Genomic DNA, 15,184 nt, shown 5'->3' with positions numbered 1-15,184 from the left:
GTGGGGCGGGCCCCGCTGGGGCGCTCGGGAGCGAGCAGAACGCCGGCGCGGGGCCGAGCTTTGGGGCGGGCATGCGGCGCAGGGGAGGGAGCGAGCCTGGCTCCTGGACGCGCAGCGGGGCTGGCTCCCCTCCCCCATCCACCCCGGCGGGGGCGCGGGTTGCAGCCTGGCCAGCCTCAGTGCTGAGGGGGGAGGTGGATCCTGCGCAGGCGGCCCCCCAGCTCTCTGATGGGGGGAGGGGTCTCCTTGCCCCCCCCTTATCCTCTTTAAAGGGGGGGGGTTGAAAAGTGGTTTTGTCAACCAATGGAAACCGGGGACGTGTCTGTGATTGGAAGCCCCGACCCCCTCAACCAGACCCACAGGCTGAGCCTGCCCTAGTGTGGACGCTGCGCCACCACAGACGGGGGTTGCCCTTGCGGTACTAAATCCACCCTGTCCAGAGGGGGTGCTTGCTTGATGGAATCGACCTAGCGTTGTGTCTACGAGGGCTCAGTTTGACTTACTGGCCTCTCTTGGGCTATGTCTAGACTGCAAGCCTCTTTCGAAAGAGAGCGTCTAGACTGCACGCGGAACTTTCGAAAGAGCAAGCCGCTTTTTCGAAAGAAAGCACCCAGTGAGTCTGGATGCTCTCTTGCGAAGAAGCCCTATTTACATTCAAGAACACCTTCTTTCGAAAGAGCACTTTCGAAAGAAGGCATTCTTCCTCGTGAAATGAGGTTTACCGCCGTCGAAAGAAAAGCCACGTTCTTTCGATTTAATTTCGAAAGAACGCAGCTGCAGTCTAGACGCAGGTGAAGTTTTTTCGGAAAAAGGCTACTTTTTCCGAAAAAAACCCTGAGTCTGGACACAGCCTTGGGCATTCATTTTCCAGAGCCCCTGAGCGATGGAGCCACATTTGTCCTAAGTTTGAGACATAGTCAAGCCTATAGAAAGCTGGACAACTGGAGGCCCCGAATAACTGTAACAACTCTTGGCTCCCTTTTCATCAGCACATCTCAAAGCCCTTTACAAAGGAGAGCAGTGTTATTAGCCCAGTCTTACAGAGGGTGACAACAAACTGAGGATATCTCTACACTACAGTGGCACAGCTGCAGTGATGCAGCAATGCTGCTTTAGGGTAGGCTCTGTTTACACTTGCAGTGGCTCAACAACATTTTTGTCATTCACAGGTCCTTACGCTTCCTTCCACCCCTACAAACACCAAAGTTTTCCCAGAGCAAGTGCACATTGGGAGTAGAAGTATTTTGTTAGCAAAGTGCCAACAAACAGCATTCAAACACACTGACATTTAGTGACAGGGCTGTGCCATCAGTGGAAGAGATACTTCTGCCAAAGTAGTTAATCCACCTCTCCCAAGAGGCGGTAGCTAGCTGTGGTTACACTAAGGGTTAAGTCAACTTAACTATAAGTGCAAATTTTTCGCTAAAAGATGGAGGTAGGCCTAAATTGTAGGTGTAGAGCAGACCTGAGGTATAGGGTATGTTTACCGGACATCACTTTTCTTCCACAATTTGATCTGAGGAAATGGGCCTAGCCCACGAAAACTCATCACCTAATAAACCATCTTGTTAGTCTTTAAAGTGCTGAACAGTCCTGTCTTTTGTTTCAGCAAGACTAGACTAACACAGCTACATCTCTTCGCCAAAGGATTAATGCCCACAAAACAGATATCAGACAAGATCACAAAGAGAAAACAGTTTCTTGCCACTTTAACCAGAAAGGACACTCTCTAAATGACTTAGCCACCTGCATTCTGCTACAAAGACCTTTTACATCTGCACTTGAAAGGGAATCCTCTGAGCTGTCATTCATGTTAAAATTCGACACTTGCCAACAAGGACTTAACAAGACTTTGAACTTTCTCACCCATTACCAAGACAGTTTCCCCAATTATCACCTGTAATACCATTAACTCACAAACATCCCACTCTCCCTACCTTTAATATCAGCAATTCACAGACACTTACCTTCCTTCCTCCCCCTTCCCCCCCCCCCCCCCCGCATCCCCCTTCTGTTCTGCAATGTGATTTGTCCTTTTCATATTTGTTCATTTTTTTTAATTGTATCCTTTGGTATATATGGTTGTGACTACTTTCTTCCACTATTTGATCTGAGGAAGTGGGTCTGGCCCACGAAAGCTCATCATCTAATAAACCATCTTGTTAGTCTTTAAAGTGCTACATTGTCCTGCATTTTGCTTCAGCTACATCTCTATTACTATTGAAATATCTGGTACCTCTCAGCATTACGAAGGATCCACTATTTTGAGTCCATTTCCCAGGCTTTGTTGTCTTGGTGTCTGTGAGATTTGCCAGGAACGGTATTTTAAATGCCAAGATGAGTTTTAGGTTTTGGGTCTCATGAATGTATGCAATGATTGAGTAACAACTGCTGGTGAAATGGTATATGATTTTATTTCACTTTTGTGTGGTTAAATTCTCATCCATTTTGTTTATTTTGTGTTTGTGAATTTATTTTTCATTTTCACATTCTCATTGGTTACACATACAAAATAAATATAAAATTCAGCCTATTCAGAATGAATTTCCAGTCACAGGAGTAAATTAAAACAGATTGAATTAAGGCCACTCTAATTCTGTGTGACAGCCTCACATAGAGGTTTAATATACCTTAATTAATCCACTTTTAATTCATACCTTTAGGTAATTCAGATTAATTTTCCTGTCTCCCCCATAAAGACAAGCCTTTATTTAAAGTGAGTTTAATTCCATTCCTCTTAATTTGTTTCAGAAGTGAATTAAACTAATCTGATTTAAGACCATTTTAATTCTGAATAAGACTATCTACCAAGGTTCTAATGTGGTTTAACTAAGATACTTTAAATTCACATTATTAGTTAATTCAGATTAATTTTGCTGAGTGCCCAGTGTAGACAAGTCACTAGCTTCACAGCTTTCTAACCAGGAAGTTACACACTTCTTCTCAGGTGGATTTTTCCCTCTCCTTTCCTTTCTTTCCTCTTTTTCACTGGTTCTCTTAATTGTTTGTTGTTGTTGTTGTTTTGCTCTATCCGTTTTCTTGTCTTAGCCTCTTTGCAGCCCTCATATTGTTCTTCTCACATGCATTATCCAGCTTCTAATTAACATTGAATCATTGACTCGAATGTCCTGTTCTTCTCTTCTACAATGGGAAAGTGTTGCTATAAATCGTCTTTCTCCAATTGCCCCATTCCGGCCGTCATTTCTAGTTGGCCCATTATAATTCTTGTGCCCATCTAGACAATTCCAACTGGCTATACCTAACTGGCTACCCAGTTGGCTACCCAATTGTCCAGTTCTAGTTGCCATTCCTAGTCACTCCATTTCAACTGTCAGTTCCAAATGTCATTCTTAACTGATACTCAAACTCCCAAATCCAACTGTGTAAGAGTGGAGTATTCCTGTATCCTGGCAATCCCTGGCTACCATTGGCAGTTGATACAAGTTGCAGCTAAGGGTCTAGGCATTGTTTTGGATAATCCTTCCAGGATGCTTGAGTAACTAGACTTCTTGTGCTTCACGTTGTATTTTAAAGGGTGTAGTTATTTCCCAAAACCACACACCCTCTTGTGTATTATTCCTTATATAACACGCCTAATGCTGTAAAAAAAAAAAAAAGCAGCCTGGGTTTGCACACAGTATGTCTGATCTTGTAATAATTATTATTCCGAGGAGGAAGATGACTTATCATTCAAATTAATTTGTTTTGCTTGTATGTGACATCTTGATCCTGGGCCCAGTTCTGCCATTCTTATAAGAAATATGTATTTGTGGACAACGTTATTACTCAAGGTGAGGAAGGACAGCAGAATGGGACTTCATACAATATATAGACTTTAGATGCAGAAAAAAACCAGTTTTAAAGGAGAACCGAGGATATGATGTCTATACCAACTTGGCAATTCTCCTGTGCTATTTAACATTAGCCTTCTTTGAAAAAATGTGAGTGATGCCAGACATATTTAGGAACAGATTTCTATAGGCAAAAATTGATCCTCACCAAATTTCCAGAGATGGTTGGGCACATATATAATTATGCCTTAGCCATTTAACTTTTAATTTTTTGTTATGGTGCATTTAACTTGAACCATTAGTGTTCCATACAAATGCTTTTTTAAGTCTTTGATTTCAGCTTTTATTTATGTGTTTAACATAAGCATAAAAAGTCCCTTTAACAGCTCTTTGAAAACTTTTATATATTTAGTCGATTATCTGTAATGGCTCAGAACTTATAAACTCCATATGTAGAAAGTTTTAAATTTGGGTCAGCATATAGCCAGTGAGTTATTACTAACACACATAAATTATTACAATGTATAACATCAAAAAGTTTATTAATGGTACTAGCTGCTGTCATTCCTTAGTCTTTCTATAATCTATTAGACTATAAAATAGCCATTTCCTGTTGTATTTTTCTATAAAACAAATGTCACTCAATTAATTTCTTCATAATTTTACAACAGTACAGAGAATAAAAAAAAATTGAAACAATATGGGGGGGTTTAAAATTATATTTGTCTTATCAAAATACAAAGATACCTGCAACCAAAACCCTTTAGTGTTTTTATATATCAAGCTGTCTAAAAATAAATACGGACAACTAAAGCTACTTAAACCTCTTAACAGATAAAGTACAACAGCAAAGCTATGCACAGATATGTATTCAGAACTGTAAGTGGCATTCATTGTGCTGTAACTGTGATATTTATTGTAATGTTGTTGTGGCAGTGTTGATCCCAAGACCTGAAGAAAACTTCAGTGTAGTAGCTCAAAAGTTTGTCTCTTCCACTAACAGAAATTGGTCCAATAAAAGAAAATACCTCCCCCACTTTGTGTCTCATGTTTACTGTTACTCATTCATAACAAAGAGCCAGATAAAAAGGTTTCTGAAATCAATGGGAGCTGGATCAGACCTCGAGTGGTTTTTCAAATATTATAATAACATATAATAATATTATTAATGCAGTAAGTTGTAGAGTCAGAACTTTTTAAAACAGCAGCTGGGCTACGTCTAGACTGGCCCCTTCTTCGGAAGAGGCATGCTAATTTCTAACTTTGGAATAGGGAAATCCGCGGGGGATTTAAATATCCCCCGCGGGATTTAAATAAACATGGCCGCCGCTTTTTTCCCGGCTTGGGGAAAAGCCGGAAAAGAGCGTCCAGACTTGCGCGATCCTCCGGAATAAAGCCCTTTTCCGGAGGATCTCTTATTCCTACTTCAGGTAGTCGAATCCGCAAGGAGCCTGACTCCAGGTTCCCCATGGCATTTCAAAGCAGTAGCGCAGCATGGAGCCCGGGGTCCCCTTCCTGCTGACTGCAGGCTTCACGTGGGGCTTTTGCCTTTGAAGTGTAGCGACAACCCTAGGGCTGTCGCTACACTTCAAAGGCCTGTTGCTACTCTTCAAAGGCGGAGGTGTCCTATCGACTAATCGAATAGTTGATGCAAAATGCAAATACTATTTGATTAGTCAATTACTCAATATTTAACATCCCTACCCTAAATGTTATCTAACAGCCCAGTAAGCAGTGGAAGTGTTGGTAATGCTGCTGGAAAATTCTCTGGCTTGGAACTGCTCAGGTCCTGAGCGTGCCAAACTAGTGAGGTTCAAACTGTACTATAAAAAGTTTCATGTGTATTAATTGAAATACATTTATTCTTCAAGTGCTTGTTCATATGCAATCCAATCAGGGAGAGTGTGCACACATGCACGAAAATGAAGATGTTTCCCCTAGCAGCATCCATCAGGTCAGTCTGGGCACCCCCTGGAGTGGAGTGGCGCCATTATAGCTCCTAATATATAGCTCTGCTGACCCACCAAGGTGGAACGTTTCACTCTTGCTCTGGTAAGCACCATAAGGATTATATCTTGTGTAAATAGTTATAGCAGTTAATAGTTATTAGTATGAGTTGTAGTTGGAGTAGTAATTAGGAGGAACCCCATCAGCACCACATTCTTTCTCCCTGTGCCATGGCATGATAAGATCTCTAGAGTTTAAAGTTTGCCAGACCTGCAGCAAGCTTTTGCCAAAGAGTGACCCTCATACTGAGGCTGCAGTTCGCCCTTAACCAGATCTGGGACACAGCACCTCCTCCTTAGCACATAGCCCTTCAATGCTGACACCATGCAATTTGGTGCTGAGAAGAGACCGACACCAATAAGCATAAAGGAAGCAGGCACAAATCAGAATCTCCAGTGCCCCAGAAGAGGCAGAGACATGAGAGGGGCTGGTCCTCCAGTCTGCAAAGGAAACAGTCTGCCAAAGGGAGGCCCCAGCCCTGCAGCAGGTGCAAACCAATGTGGCGCCTTGCTTTGACTCCATTCCCACCAGGGATTCTATGAAGTCTGACCCAACACCACTCCCTGGAGTTCCCTGTACCCCAAAGACCTTTGACGTGGCCTACGGTTTGTTTCAGATGATAGTTCCAGGCCTTTCAAGAAGGGAAGAGGCACCAGGAAGGGAAGATGACTAGCCCATCTGAAGAGAGTTGGCAGTTTTCAAATGGACATTATTAAGGGCCCAGAAGCAAACTATTCCACTACATAGGAAAGATAGACAGTATGGTAGGAGACCGCCTTGGATCAACCGGAAGATCTTATATGATCTAAAAATCAAAAAGGAATCGTAAAGAAGTGGAAACTAGGTCAAATTACAGAAGATGAATATAAGCAAATAACACCAGTATACAGGGGCAAGATTAGAAAGGCAATGGCACAAAATCTAGCTAGAGGCATAAAGGGTAACAAGAAGATGTTATATTGGGAGCAAAAGGAAGACCAAGGACAGGGTAGGCCCATTGCTCGGTGAAGGGGGAGAGATAGTAACGGGACTTGGAAATGGCAGAGGTGCTTAATGACGTCTTTGTTTCAGTTTTCATCAAGAAGATGGATGGTGACGAGATGCCTAAAGTACTACTAACTGCTAGTGGAAATGAGGGAGGTTCAGAAGTTAAAATAAAAGAACAAGTTAAAATTACTTAGAAAAGTTGGATGTCTGCAAGTCACCAGGGCCTGATAAAATGCATCTGTGATGGACCCTCCACATGCTTTATGAAATGGACTTATGGACATGAACATACAAAACTCAAAGGTGCTTTGAGCAAATTATTTCATGTAACCCATCGATCTTCATGTCATAATCCTCTGGTTCTGGATATCTTACTTTGATATACGTATCATTCTTATGTGTAAAATTAGACATATGCAGTGGGGAATACTTTGTGGATTTTAAATGTGTGAATGAGAGACATGGAGAGTGTTACCCTCGATATCTTGATGAGCACCTGTTAAACAACCTCTTTTGTCTTTAAGTCTGAGCAGTGGTTGGTAGGGAGTGGCTTCAATTCCTTAAAAAGAATAGGAAATCATGGGCCTGGGTCTTTTGGCTGGGCTGCACCTGAAGGAAGGAGCTGAAGACTCCAGGGTAGGGAGACAGCCCTGGTTTGGAGGGGCAGCTGGAAAAGAGGTTTTAGGGTGAGATTATAAGAAGTTTGTGCTGAGGATTTTAGTGTTAGCTAAGTGTTTTCTATTATTTTGAGTGTGTAATCTACTTTGCTCTACCTGTTCTCACTTATTGCCACTTAAATCCTACCGCTTGCACTTAATAAAATCACTTCTATTTTCTTTCAAACCCAGCGTATATAATGGTTACCTGGAGAGTAACCAGTGTTCACATCTCCCTTTCATTGTTAAAGGGGACTTACTCAAGTGATTCATTGCAGATTCTGATTCCATTTGGGGATAGGGTTGCCAGGTGTCTGGTATTGTACCGGACAGTCTGGTATTTGCATGCTCCGTCCGGTAAAAAAAAAATCAGAAAATACCGGACATGTGCAATGTCCGGTATTTTCTGATTTTTCCAGCTGCACACCGGACGGAAGCCTGGCATGGGCAGGGGAGCAGCTGGGAGTCCCAGCTGGGAGGCGTGGCCACGATTACCGCCAGGAGCCCTCAGTTGGTTGAATGTGAGGAGGAGGGGAAGCCTCCTCCTTTCTCGTGCGTCGCCGGGAGCCTGCACGGGACAGGCAGCAAGTGCCCAGGTCAGTCCCGCTCCCCGCCGGCCAATTTGCTCACCCTCCCCCCTTCCCAGCTGGCCGGTTCTCCCCCACTTCCCCTCCTGAGCCCCCTCCCCCCCCAGCTCTGCTTCTCGCTGGCCTGTTCCTCTTCCTGATCTCCCCAGCTAGCGCCGCTGCACCTCTCCCCACCCCCACCAGCTCTGCTTCCTGCTCCCCCTTCCTCCCCCTTCCACCCTTGCGGCCTCCTATCCTCCCCAGCTGTGCTTCCTCCTCCCCCCCCTTACTCTCAGCCAGCCCCGTCCCCTCCCGGCTGGTCCTGATATCCCACAGCCAGCCCCGTTCCGCCCGACACCTCCTCCCCCATGAGCAGCCCTGCTTCCCATTGGCCCCCCCATCTCTCCCGGCCAGCCCCGTTGCCCTCCCCCCGCTCCCGTTAGCTGTTTCCAGCCCCACCCCCCTTCCTAGCCAGCACCGCTCCCTTCCTGGCTGGTCCTTCCCCCTCTTTTCCCCCATGAAGCGTGTCCAGTTTTTTTGTTTTTTTGTTTTTTTAAATGACTACCTGGTAACCCCTAGCAGTGATCCAGGTTCTTGGAGGGTTTTTTTTGCTCAACAACTTTGGTCCTGCCCTCCTTTTTTTTCCTTTAACAGAATTTTTTCTCGGTGGTTTTTTTTTTGGGGCGGGAGGGGAGGGTGTTCAGTATTTTTGTTTCAGCCATCTGGCAACCCTATTTGGGGAGTGGTGTCCCAGGAAGCTGGGCCTAAAACTGCACTCTCCTTGAACCTGAAGAGGTTCAGTGTCTGTTCTGCTTTTGGGGGAAGCGGGGGGAGAAGTGATCTCAGCCCAGGGCCTTGGCTGGGGGAGACCAACAGAGTTGGCTCTGCAGAACAGGGTAGTGAGAAGCCCCAGTGTCAGGGCTGTTCCCCACTTTGGCATTCCAAGTGCAGAAGGTGAGGGCCTACAACAGAGCTTCAAAACCTTGCCTCTACAGGCACTGGTTACAAAAACTAGCCCACAGAATCATAATACACAGATTTTGGGGGATCGCTGCCACCATCAAGTGCTTTTTTTATCCCTAAAAACAGGGGTGAACACTTGAAATCACCCCCAGGGGTATCCCAAGCTCTTCTGCCCCAAAAGAGCTGGAAAAAAGAAAAGAGAAAAACAAGCTGCAATCTTTGGTAGCTGGCCTCTCAGTATGAGGCATGCAGATACACACAGAGGCTACATCTACACTGTGCTGTTTTGCACAAGAAATATGCAAATGAGGTGAAGTGTGGAATATTGCTGCACCTCATTTGCATAATTAATGAGCAGACGCTTTTTGCACAAGAGGCTTTTGCACAAAAAAGAGCTGTCTACACAGCTCCTTTTTGTGCAAAAACCTTCTTTTGTGCAAGAGCCGTTCTTCTTGAAAAAAGCAGAATGGCTCTTGCTCAAGAGGGGGTTTTGCACAAGAAGGAGCCATGTAGACGGCTCCTTTTTGCGCAAAAGCCTCTTGCGCAAAAACAGAGCCTCATTAATTATGCAAATGCGCAGGGCTCGACAAATCAGGCAATCTACTCGCCCGTGGTGAGTAGATTTTAGCCCGATGTGGCCGCACAGCGCAGTCTGCGCATGAACAGCATGCACTTCTGCCCAGCTGGTGAGCCCCACAGAGCAATTCAAACCAAACCACAAAATAAAGAAAACATACCCTGAATACGACTGGATTCAGTTTTCCCTTTTACTTACTTCTAATTTTCTCTTTGTTCAGTCCATTCCCATGCCCCATATTCCTTGGAGACATAGTAGTTCTGCCTGGCTACGTCTAGACTGGCATGATTTTCCGTAAATGCTTTTAACGGAAAAGTTTTCCGTTAAAAGCATTTTTGGAAAAGCGCATCTAGATTAGCATGGACACTTTTCCGCAAGAGCACTTTTTGCAGAAAAGCGTCCGTGCCAATCTAGACGCACTTTTCTGCAAAAAAGCCCCGATTGCCATTTTCGCAATTGGGGCTTTTTTGCGGAATACAAATCTCAGCTGTCTACACTGGCCCTTTTGCGCAAAAGTTTTGCGCAAAAGGGACTTTTGCCCGAACAGGAGCAGCATAGTATTTCCGCAAAAAGCACTGATTTCTTACAGTAGGAAGTCAGTGCTTTTGCAGAAATTCAAGCGGCCAGTGTAGACAGCTGGCAAGTTTTTACGGAAAAACTGATTTCCCCCCCCCCCCGCCCCACACACAACATCCTAGAATACTGAAGGAGCTGATAGAGGAGGTATCTGAGCCTTTAGCTATCATCTTTGAAAAGTCATGGATGTCAAGAGAGATTCCAGAAGACTGGAAAAGGACAGATATAGTGTCCATTTATAAAAAGGGATATAAAAACAACCCAGGAAACTACAGACATAAGAACAGTCATACTGGGTCAAACTGTCCGTCTAGCCCAGTAGACTGTCTGCCGACAGTGGCCAATACGAGATACCCCACAGGGAGGGAACACAACAGGTAATGCTCACATGATCCCTCTCCTGTCAGACCAGTCAGTTTAACTTCTGTGCCAGGGAAGATAATGGAGCAAGTAATTAAGGGATTCATGTGCAAACAGCTCGAAGATAATAAGGTGATAGGTAACAGCCAGCATGGATTTGTAAAGAACAAATCATGTCAAACCAATCTGATAGCTTTCTTTAATAGGATAACAAGCCTTGTGGATGAAGGAGAAGCAGTCGACATGGTATACCTAGATTTTAGTAAAGCATCTGATATGGTCTCACATGACCTCCTTATCACTTAGCTAGGGAAATACAACCTTGAGAGGGCTACTCTAAGGTGGGTGCATAACTGGCTGGTTAAGACCTGTGAGGTGGCCTAGGATTCTCAGAGAGTAGTTATTAACAGTTCACAATCATGCTGGAAGGGCATAACATGCTGGGGTCTGTTTTGGGACCAATTATGTTCAAGATGTTCATCAGTGATTTAGATGATGGCATAAAGAGTATGATTATTAAGTTTGCAGATGATACGAAGCTGGGAGGGGTTGCAAGTGCTTTGGAAGATAGCATTAAAATTCAAAATGAGCTGGACAAACCAGAGAAATGAGCTGAGGTAAACAGGATGAAGTTTAATAAGGACAAATGCAAAGTACTCCACTTAGGAAGGAACAATCAGTTTCATACATACAAAATGGAAAGTGATTGTCTAGGAAGGAGTACTGCTGACAGGGATTTAGGGGTTATAATGGACAACAAGTTTAAATATGAGTCAACCATGTGACACTGTTGCAAAAAAACCAAACATGATTCTGGGATGCATTAACAGGCGTGTTCTGAGCAAGACACGAGAAGTCATTCTTCTGCACTACTGTGCGCTGATTAGGCCTCACTTAGGGCATGTCTAGACTACATGGCTCCATCGACGGAGCCATGAAGATTAGGGTTGTAGGCAAAGGGAAATGAAGCGGCAATTTAAATAATCGCTGCTTCATTTAAATTAAAATGGTTGCCATGCTGTGCCAATCAGCTGTTTGTTGGCACAGCGCTGTAGTCTGGACGCTCCGCGGTCGACATCAAAGGCATTTGTGGACCTCCCCGGTAAACCTCATCCCACGAGGCATACTGGGGAGGTCGACAAATGCCTTTGATGTCAACCACGGAGTGTCCAGACTACAGCGCTGTGCCGACAAACAGCTGATTGGCACAGCGTGGCAGCCATTTTAATTTAAATTAAGCGGCAATTATTTAAATCACCGCTTCATTTCCCTTTGCCTACAACCCTAATCTACCTGGCTCCATCAACGGACATGTAGTCTAGACGTGCCCTTAGAGTATAGTGTCCAGTTCTGGGCACCACATTTCCAAAAAGATGTGGAGAAATTGGAGAAGGTCCAGAGAAGAGCAACAAAAATGATTTAAGTTCTAGAGAACATGATATATAAGGGAAGACTGAAGGAATTGGGCTTGTTTAGTTTAGAAAAGAGAAGACTGAGAGGGGACATGACAGCAGTTTTAAAGTATCTAAAAAGGTATTATAAGGCGGAGGGAGAAAAATTGTTCTCCTTGGCCTCTGAATCTAGGACAAGAAGCAATGGGCTTAAATTGTAGCAAGGGCGGTTTAGGGTGAATATTAGGAAAAATTTCCTTTCAGAGTGATTAAACACTGGAATAAATTACCTTAGGGGGCTGTGGAATCTCCATCACTGGAGATATTTAAGAGCAGGTTACACAGACACCTCTCAGGTGCTAGACAGTGCTCAGTCCTGCCATGAGGGCAGGGGATTGTACTCGGTGACCTCTTGAGGTCCCTTGCAGTTCTAGGATTCTAGAATTCTATGACCACTGATTCCATCAAGGGATGTAAACTTTGTTTAACCAGTTAATTGATTAAAGAAGGGGTGGGAGGCTAGGGCAGCCCCTGTCTGCAATGCACGCACCCGGGTCCACCAAAGCAGCCCCTGTCCGTGATGGTCCCTCAGGGGCTGGAGCAGCCCCTACTGGGTAACTGGAACCGGTAAGCCTTATCCGTTAGGGCCCAGTCCCCATGCCCTTCTAGGGACAGACCTGCCCACATCCCTCCCTCATCCTAACTCCCTCTCAGAGCGTTAGAATGGGGGAGCGGGAGTTTGAGTATGGGAGGGGTGTGAGCTCTGGGCATTCTGGGCACCACCAAAATTTTTGCAAACCTGCCACCCCTGTAGGGCAATCAGTTGCCAGCAGGAGATGCAGCAGTGGTGAATCCCACCCCATCATAGGCTAACTAGAAATTTTGCAGTGGATTCCAGTAGTTTTTTGAAAAGATTCCATGTATTGTATTAAATAGGTTTTGATACACATTGGTAAATCTTATGTTACTACAAGTAGTCTTATTGAGTGAGGTACAGTGAAACTGGAGCAAGGGTTCTAGAATCTGGCGGTTAAAATATTTTTTGTTAGAAGTAGATGGTGGAATGGGTTTCAAGAAACTGCTGTTATGAAAAGTGATTTGTCCATATGATGTGGCACTACTTGGTATGGTGAGGCATTCAAGTACCCTCCTAAATCAGTATCCTCTAGAAATTCCCCGAGGCTCAATTATCAGGAGTGAAGCAGAACAAGTTAAAATTAAAAAAAAACTGTAGTGGAGATAAACTCTACATTTTAGCAGAAATGCTGCAGTGACCCAAATGCCACTTTAAGATATTTTTCGAGCTACATAGTAAGGCGAATTTCTGATGATCAATAGTGACATCTTGTGGTCATTTAGAACCTGTCACCCCATGTCCTCTTCTAACAGTTTACAGTAATTCCTCACTTAATATGTTTTCGCGATAGCATGATTTTTTTTTTAGAGAACATTTTTTGAACAACATGACCAGTCCCTGCAATAACACGATTTCTCCTACCTGCTGGCCAGTCGGGGCTTCCCCTGCCTCCTTGCAAAGTGGTGATGGTTCGCTACTCACCCTGCTGTTCCCCGGTGACCCCCTCTGGCCGAATGCCTCAAGTTCGGTGAGGAGGAGTGGCCGGGAAATGAAGCAGCGAGCAGCAAACCTCCGCCACTTTGCAAGGAGGCAGAGGAAGTCCCGCGCAGCTGCTGGCGACTGGCCAGCTGGGGAAATCCAGCCGCCAGCTACAAGTCCCCTCCCCTGTCCTCCCCTTCTCTTCTCCAGAGCCAATCACCTCCCCTCCCTGCTATAACCCAGTCCCCTTTCTCCTGCAAACTTATGTCCTGGTCCCAGCTGCTAACAAATGCAGGCTGGAGCTGCGAGCGCATGTGGGCTTGAAACGCAACCCCCCACCTTTCCCATTATTTTCAATGGAAAAATTGACCCCACATAACACGTTTTCACTTAGCACGATAATTTTCTGAAATGTATCTACTGTGTTAAATGAGGAATTACTGTATATTCGTTGATAGTACCACGGTATCTCGACCAGTGGTCTCCAACCTTTTTAACCATAAAATCGCTTTTTCAATTTCAGTACAATGTAATATCTACCTCAAACCCAAACACCCTTGCCTGGCTTCCTTCCCCCACCTTCTTTGAGGCCCTGTCCCTGCTCTACCCCTTCTCTGAGACCTCACCCTGCTCACTCCATCCCTCTTCCTTCCCCATCCTCACTCACTTGCACCAGGCTGGGATAGAGGGTTGGGGTGCAGGCTCTGGTCTTGGGCCAAGGGGTATGGAGTGTGGGAGGGTTTCCAGGCTTAGCTCAGGGTGGGAGAGTGGGGTCCAGGAGGGATTTCAGGGTGCAATCTCTGGGAAGGAGTTTGAGTGCAGGGGGACTTACATCAACTGAGGTTGAGTGTAGGAGGAGGTTTAGGGCTGGGACAAGGGTTCGGGAAGCAGGCTCTGGATGGGCACCGTTTAACTGAGACAGCTTCCACGTGATGGAGCAGTGGGGCTAAGGCAGGCTTACTCCTGCCCTGACCCTGCACCACTCCTGAAAGCAGCTGGCATGTACAGCAATGGCCCCATGCTGCCATTTGCTGCCCCTCGTCTACAGGCACTGAGCCCACAGCTTTTACTGACCACGGTTCCCCATTATTGATCAATGGGAGCTGCAGGAGTGGTGTCTGCAGGCTAGGACAGCATGTGGAGACCCCCTGCTCTGCCTTATTCAGGGGCTGCAGGGAAATGCCAGCCACTTCTAGCAGCAGCAATTACCACAGGGATAATGACTCCAGCCCTGACAGGTTAGGCATACTAGAACTCAATACTCAAAGAATTAAATTTAACCATACGAGAGAGATGAAGAAATAACACTTTGCAAGCAGTAAAAAAAATAACAACCTCTCCCCACATATGTGTTGGGTTGGGAGATAAGAGTGAAGGACGGTTGGTGTTTGTGAGAATGACAGAGACACACGCAGTGTGTGAGAGTGACAGAGATTTACATTGCCAAGCTTCCCTCATCCCCGTCTCCCTGTGCGGAGAGAGGGTACAGGAGTGGGGGGGAGGAGGGACACCCTGACATTAGCGCCCCCTCCTTCTTCCTCCCACGCCCTGCACACAAGCAGGAAGCTCCCAAGAGGGCAGCTCCAAGGCAGAGGGCAAGAGCAGCATGACAGTGGCCGGAGGGGCAACTGAAGTGCCAGTGTTTGATAGCTTCCTAGCCAAACCAGTCAGGATCACCTGTCAGAGGCGCCAAGATCTACCAGAAGATCCTGAACTACTGGTTGGTGACCTCTGATCTAGACAAAGCTAAGTGTA

This window comes from Pelodiscus sinensis, chromosome 17 (genome assembly GCF_049634645.1).
Source record: "Pelodiscus sinensis isolate JC-2024 chromosome 17, ASM4963464v1, whole genome shotgun sequence".
In the NCBI taxonomy this organism is placed as follows: domain Eukaryota; kingdom Metazoa; phylum Chordata; order Testudines; family Trionychidae; genus Pelodiscus; species Pelodiscus sinensis.
Note: the sequence above shows the minus strand (reverse complement) of the source record.